This window comes from Adiantum capillus-veneris, chromosome 18 (assembly GCF_014529385.1).
Source record: "Adiantum capillus-veneris isolate H3 chromosome 18, ASM1452938v2, whole genome shotgun sequence".
In the NCBI taxonomy this organism is placed as follows: Eukaryota; Viridiplantae; Streptophyta; class Polypodiopsida; order Polypodiales; family Pteridaceae; genus Adiantum; species Adiantum capillus-veneris.
In genome coordinates, this window is record NC_140948.1 from 133,112,074 (window position 1) to 133,118,593 (window position 6,520).

Consider the following 6,520-nt stretch of genomic DNA (forward strand, 5'->3'; position numbering starts at 1 on the left):
CTCCCAACGATTTTATTCATTCTTGAAATTCATGAAATCCTCCTTCTAGAAGACCTAAAATTTCACACCTCAAATGGATGAGTTCAAGTTCTAGAATATTCCGAAAGATACTTATGCCAAATGCATTAGAAAAGGCATATTACCATAAGAATTCTTTGTCATGCATCTCTATTGTTGGGTCTAATTCTCTCTTTCGACGCCATTTTCAGGGCACTGTCTATGGCCAGCTGACAATGCTAGGTCACTACCTATGTACAACATTAACACTAGGTTGGTAACAAGACAGATTTATGTCCTAGGAAACTTTTATGTCCTGTTAACTCGCAATTTTGCCCGAATTAATTCTAAAATTATAAATAGGACTAGTACATGGGACCAATCCTCAAATTTTTCAAAAGACTTGAAAAAAACTTGGAATTAATTTCAAACCGGTTGCATGCCAGCAAGGTTGGGTAATTAACTCAATCAATAATTCAATTGATGGATTTTATGACAATTGGCCAATTGTCCATGGCATGTCGTGCAGGAAAAATGCTTCCATGCGCGTGCGTAGGCTCTAAATTGGGGGCGGATCTTGACCGTAGGTTGAAGAGGGGATCCAAGGGTTGAGGGTGAAAGCCCCAAAACCCAAAATTGAGTGAGCCCTTGAGCGGGTCTGGCAAAAACCGATTTTTTCCCCTCTTGGAGCTTCCGAATTTTGCAACGTAGATGGCGTCAAATCAGAGGCGTTATGCTGCAGGGGAATTTGGTTGCCGACGCATTGGATGCTACCCACAGTTTTTTCAAGCCCAAGAAGGTGCACTCTTGCAGGTCCCAGCAGTTTGGTTTGGGGCATCATGGGCTGAGCAAGAATTTGGAGAAAAGCATACAGAGGTCTTCTTTTTTGGTGTCCTGCAAAAATACTCAGTTAAAAAGCAGAAGTTCTCTTGCCGATTTGAAGGGGATTCAAAGGATTATTCAGCTTCATGGGATGATGTTGCAGAATTTGTTGTGCGGAGCTCTCAACGGGTGCATTCTCCTCAAAGAAACTGTGAGGTAAGACAAGAATCTACACCTCCACCTTCTTCATTTGGAATTGGTGAATCAAGTCATGCACCTATGCTATCAAAACGTAATTTGGGGGCTGCAAATGATTTTGATTCCCCGCTTGTTGGGGGGGAAGAGAACATAACGCATGTTGAAGAACAGGCTGAAGAGACTCCACTTGACCCAACCCCACTTGGTAGGCGTCCTGGAAGACCACCTAAATCACATAAGCGGGGTAGACCAAAAGCATCATGCATGCCTGCAAATGGCACACCTGAAAATGTATCACCCGAATATAGTAAATCTGCATGTGGTGGCCGACCTAGAAAATGTAAGCCTTCTCATGCAGGGGGCAGACCTGGCCCTTCAAGCAGCCCATTTGATGTTGCTAATGATGATGAAAGTGATGATGAGCATGCATCAGAAGGTGAGGGGGTTGAATGTGGTGACAATGAAATATTGGAAGCCGAGGGTCCTGTACTTGATGACTCTCCTGATGGAGATGCACATTTTGTTGATGTGATTCCTCCACAGTGGAAGAGTGGTGATGAATTAGAGCAAGAGCCACATGGTACATTTCGGGCTCTTCCACCTTTCAATGGTGTCAAGGGACCAGACTTGGGACATATACCACGTGAATTTTGTGAGTTTCATTTGTTTTTGATGCTCTTTCCACTTGACCTTGTTGATCATGTTATTAGTGAGACTAATGCATATGCCGAGAAAGAGAGGCAAAGGTGTGGCCGGTTGCATGACTCCATGCGAAGATGGGCTCCAATAGATCGGCATTCTTTCCTACGTTTCATGGGTGTAGCTTTGGGCATGGCACTACACTACATGCCGTCAAAGCAACATTATTGGAAAGATGAGGTAAGAGTCTCCCTTCTATTTCCTAATTTTGGTGAAAAGATGAGTCAAACTACATTCCAGCAAATCAAAAGGTTTTTGCATTTACGGGACAATGCACAAAGACCACCTCGGGGAACTAGAGAGCATAGGTTATGGCAATTGCTTGAGCTAGAGGAGAGGTTGAATTACACTTTTGAAAAGCATTATAATTTAGGTCAATGTGTGACTGTGGATGAACGCATAATTCCTTCTAAGTGTAAATTGAATCCATGTAGAGTTTACAATCCCAAAAAGCCTCATAAATTTGGTATCCAGGTTTGGAATCTATGTGACTCCGCCACGGGGTACAATTTTGCATTTCAAATCTATGATCGACAAGATGCCATGTACTGAATTGTCTTTTTATGTTGTTGCAAATTTGGTGAAGACATTGCCAAGAAAAGGGCACCATGTATTTTTTGATAGGTACTTCACATCTGTGAAGCTTTTGGAGCACCTAAGAAGTGAAGGTCAAGGTGGCACCAGCACTTATGTATGTAACAGGAAGCACTTTCCCGCCACCCAAATGTTGCATTTGGGTAAGAGAGCACGGGGTGCTTGTCGGTTTGCTTATTGTAAGAAGCAAGGTCTTGTTGCTTGTTCTTGGATGGACAAAAAAGAGATTCTTTTTGCTTCTAATTGCTATGGTGTGCAAAAAGGTGAGGTGTTGCGCTTGGTTGCTGATAAGAGATTGCCTTTCTCATGTCCGGCACTTGCCGTGAAATATAATGCATGCAAGGCTGGTTGTGATGTCTTTCATAGCATGGTTCTTGGTAGTGGCTATAGCTTGCAAAGTAAAATGCACGGTTTTAAGTGGTGGCATGCAGGTTTTTGGGGTCTCATGGATTCTGTTTTTACAAATTGTTGGATTATATGGAAGGAAATGTATGGCAAAAAGGATGTGTGTAGATTTGACTTTATGCTCCATATGCATGAGCAGTTGGTGGACAATGCATTTCGGCCTTATGTATGCAAGAGGCCAGTTGTTGAGGATGCATACAATGGTCACTTTCCTATCCGTTTGCATGATGTAGCCAGCAAGTACTGTGTCGTTTGTTGAGCTAAGCGAAAGAAGCTTCTTTCGGAGCATAAGGAGGTTGATAGCTCAAAGCCATCACGCACCATTTGGGGGTGTGGTAAGTGTCAAAAGGTTATGTGTGCTGACCCTTGCTTCAAGGAATTCCATGCAAGGGTTGTTATCGACTTTCTTTATGATGGGCGCTCAAGAGTCTCTAGACGACGTCATCCGCCCTTATGTAACTTCTCTGTATCACTCTCTCTTTATGTGTAGGTATTTTTTTCATACATGGCTGGTTTTTGTGCTCATTGACTCCCTTTTTTGTTTGTCTGCAGGAAAGCTTTTGCAGGTGGGATGCTATTGGCTGGTTTTTGATGTAAAATGCTGGTTTTTGCTGCAGAATGCTGGTGTATTTTGCTACAGAACAGGTTTTGTGCTCATTGACTCCTTTTTTTGTTTGTTTGCAGGAAAGGGTTTGCAGGTTTCAAGCTATTGGCTGGTTTTTGCTGCAAAATCCTAGTTTTTGTTCATGGCTGGCTGTTGTTCATGGCTGGTGTTCGGCGATGGTTGGTTTTTGTTTATAGCTGGTTTCTTATCATGGCTGGGTTTTGTTAGGTATGTCTAGCTATTACGCAAAAACCTTTTGTATTAGCTTTCTTCTTGCTTGTATGGATGTATCATCATGGTTTTTTCCCACTTGTGATATGGTTATGGAATCATAAGCCTACTCACCTTTGCGTCATGTTTATGGTATCCTGCAGGCAGCGACTTATACCTTCCTTTTGGTAGCAGCGGATACACATGTAGTGGCTAAAGAAACTATTACATGGAAGATTGTGTTTTGATTGCAGTGGTAGTAGATAGTGATGATAGACATTTTGGCCAGTTTTAGTGCGACATGGATATTATGTATCACCTATATGAGGCATTTTGTCAAGTCTTTTGTCACTTGGAATTGTGCTTTGCATTTTTGTTTTTGCATCAGACTCATGACATGCTTGGTTATGGAAGGGATTCTAAATTGTGCCAGACTTGGTGATTAGGTTTCTTCATGTCTTTGCCTTGTGAAGTGTGTTTCACCATGTATATCTTTGCATCAAGTTTGTGAGGTGCTTTATGCATATGTATTGAGATGATAATTTATCTTGCCATGTATTTTGAACATGGAATTGCAACATGTGCTAAGCTATGGTTATTATGGCTTTAGTCGTCTTGGTGCATAGCCCTATCAACTTCATCTTTGTTGGTTTAATTCTTTCTATCTAATGCGACCTGTTGATAGGTGAATAGCCCTATCAATTTTATCTTTGTTGGTTTAATTATTTCTATCTAATGCTTTTGTTTTGTGCTAGGCTTGATCATGGCCAAATCTACCCTTCATCTCTAGAGCAAATGACAGAAACTTGGTTCGCAGAGTTTTGTATGGGTGTATGCTCATGGGTGCGTGCGTGTGGGGTGTGTGTGTGTGGGAGTATATGTTCATGCGTGGTAGTATTTGTGGATACTATGCATGATGTAGCTAAAGGGTTATATCGTCTTGTGGTTCACAACCATGAGCTTATAGCTGCACTTTTTTGTTATAGGTGAATTTGATCTTTTCCTGGATTCATCTAGGTATATATTAGTTGTCTTGGTCTTTATCTTGCCTTGTATTTTTGTCGGCTTTTATGTTTTTGTTGAAACATGGAATTGGAACATGTGCCAAGTTATGGTTATTATGGCATTGTTGCCTTGTTATGGCTAGGGCTATATCCAATGCAATGAATAGTTTTGAAGATGTTAGAATGCTTATTATGGATACTATTTTGGCCAATGTACATATGGTTCTTTTCCAAATGGTTGTATGCTATTGTTCATTAGGTCTATCTATCCTTGCGACTATGTTCATTGTAACTTACGTTGGTTGAAGAGTGGTATGTGCAAGTTTGTGGAGGTGTGGTGGTAATACCAACAGGTTATGCATGTTGAGATGGAAGCATTTGTTTTTGGTTATAGGTTGGGGCCTTGACATGTTATCTTTGTGTTACTTTGAACGGCTCTACTAAGAGATTTCTTTATCTTTGAGGAAGAAAATACTTTGTTCTATAATGTTTTTTAATTGCTATTGTGCATATTATTTTCATGCCATCTCTTTTTCATTGTGTATTATATATACCTTATCATTAGAGCTTGATACAAGCCTCCAATTTGTTTCCTCTGCAATATAACCTACTAGTATTACAGTGTTTTGTAGTTGGGAAATAGAATGTCGTGAATAATCTCCTTCTCATTATGAATGTAAAAGGCAAATAATTGGCTTCTTTGTGTCAAAGACATCTAGGAAAGAGTTATAGTTCTCATGAAGTGGATGGTATACTAAATTGAACTCTCATTTAGGTATTTGTAGCCCGACATGTGCGTACACCCCAAACTGTCTAAAAACATGCTAATTTGGAGTAAAATGTAAACCATCTAGTAGAATTTTTGAGGTAGTGAGCACTCATTTATTTGAAAGCTATAATATTGTAGATCCCTCGAAAAATATGTCAAAATGGCTAGACCAATTTTTATTTTAGAATACCAAGTGATGTACTAATGAGATTCCCTGTTTTTTGCTGTTTGTTCAAATGCACTTACTTTGATACCTCGGTTCTCCCATTGCATTGTACATTTTACCATACTTATAATTTTTCCAAAAGCACATGGGTATTGTGAATGTGCTCAATGAAGGGTTTTGTGAATGGAGTCATCTTCTAGGAATTGTAAAGTTTTTCTTAAACCCTGCAAAGGACACTTTTATGTCCTGTCAGGTTACCAACCTAGTGTTAAAGGAAGTTTGTTGTAGAACCATAGTTTTACCTACACTCTTGTGGTCAAAAGTTCTTCAAGGGAAGGTATTACACATCTCTTTTTGCTACACCCCTATTAAAACACCTCTTCCGGCCGCCATCTCCATCACCCCCTTCCTCTTCTCCTTTTCTCACTTGCTCACCGGCCGCCATCTCCATCACCCCCTTCCCTCTCCTTTTCGCACTTGCTCACCCCCTCCTTTCCTCCACGCGCTCTCTGCCCCCCCCTCCCCCCTTTTTTCTTTCTGTCAAAGTCAACGATGTGGCAATGGGGAGAATGCAAGAGAGAGAGAGAGAGAGAGAGAGAGAGAGAGAGTGCTGAACCAACCAACCTTGACAATGAATTGATGATATACAATGGGGGCAAGGTGGTGCTACCTTAGCAAATTGCCCCCACCAAGATTTGACAAATAAGTAAAATAAATACCTTAAGCCAAAAAAAATATTGGATTCACATTAAATTATTCACTTGAGATGCTACAACGTTAAAATTTGTCTTCTTCTTCTTCTTATTTTGTGGCTCATAGTAGACACCCAGCAACTGTACACTCCACTCGATACACCTCGGTTATGCTTTCACCAATCTTTTAACCTTTGAAGAATGCCATCTTGAGTCCCTTTTGCCTCATAGAAAATTGAACTGTAGACCACACTACGTCCAAGAATCCGCATTCGTGAACTGTGAACACATCACGTCCAAGCATTCCTAGACAATGAACTTTGAAACACATCCTAACTAGCCAACAAGAATGAATTGGTG

The 6,520-nt window shown here is 40.7% G+C and overlaps 1 pseudogene; it reads left to right on the top strand.

The window, feature by feature from the left end:
* Positions 1-708: 708 nt before the first annotated feature.
* On the top strand, positions 709-3,452 carry LOC147436454 (uncharacterized; annotated as a pseudogene).
* Positions 3,453-6,520: the final 3,068 nt, after the last annotated feature.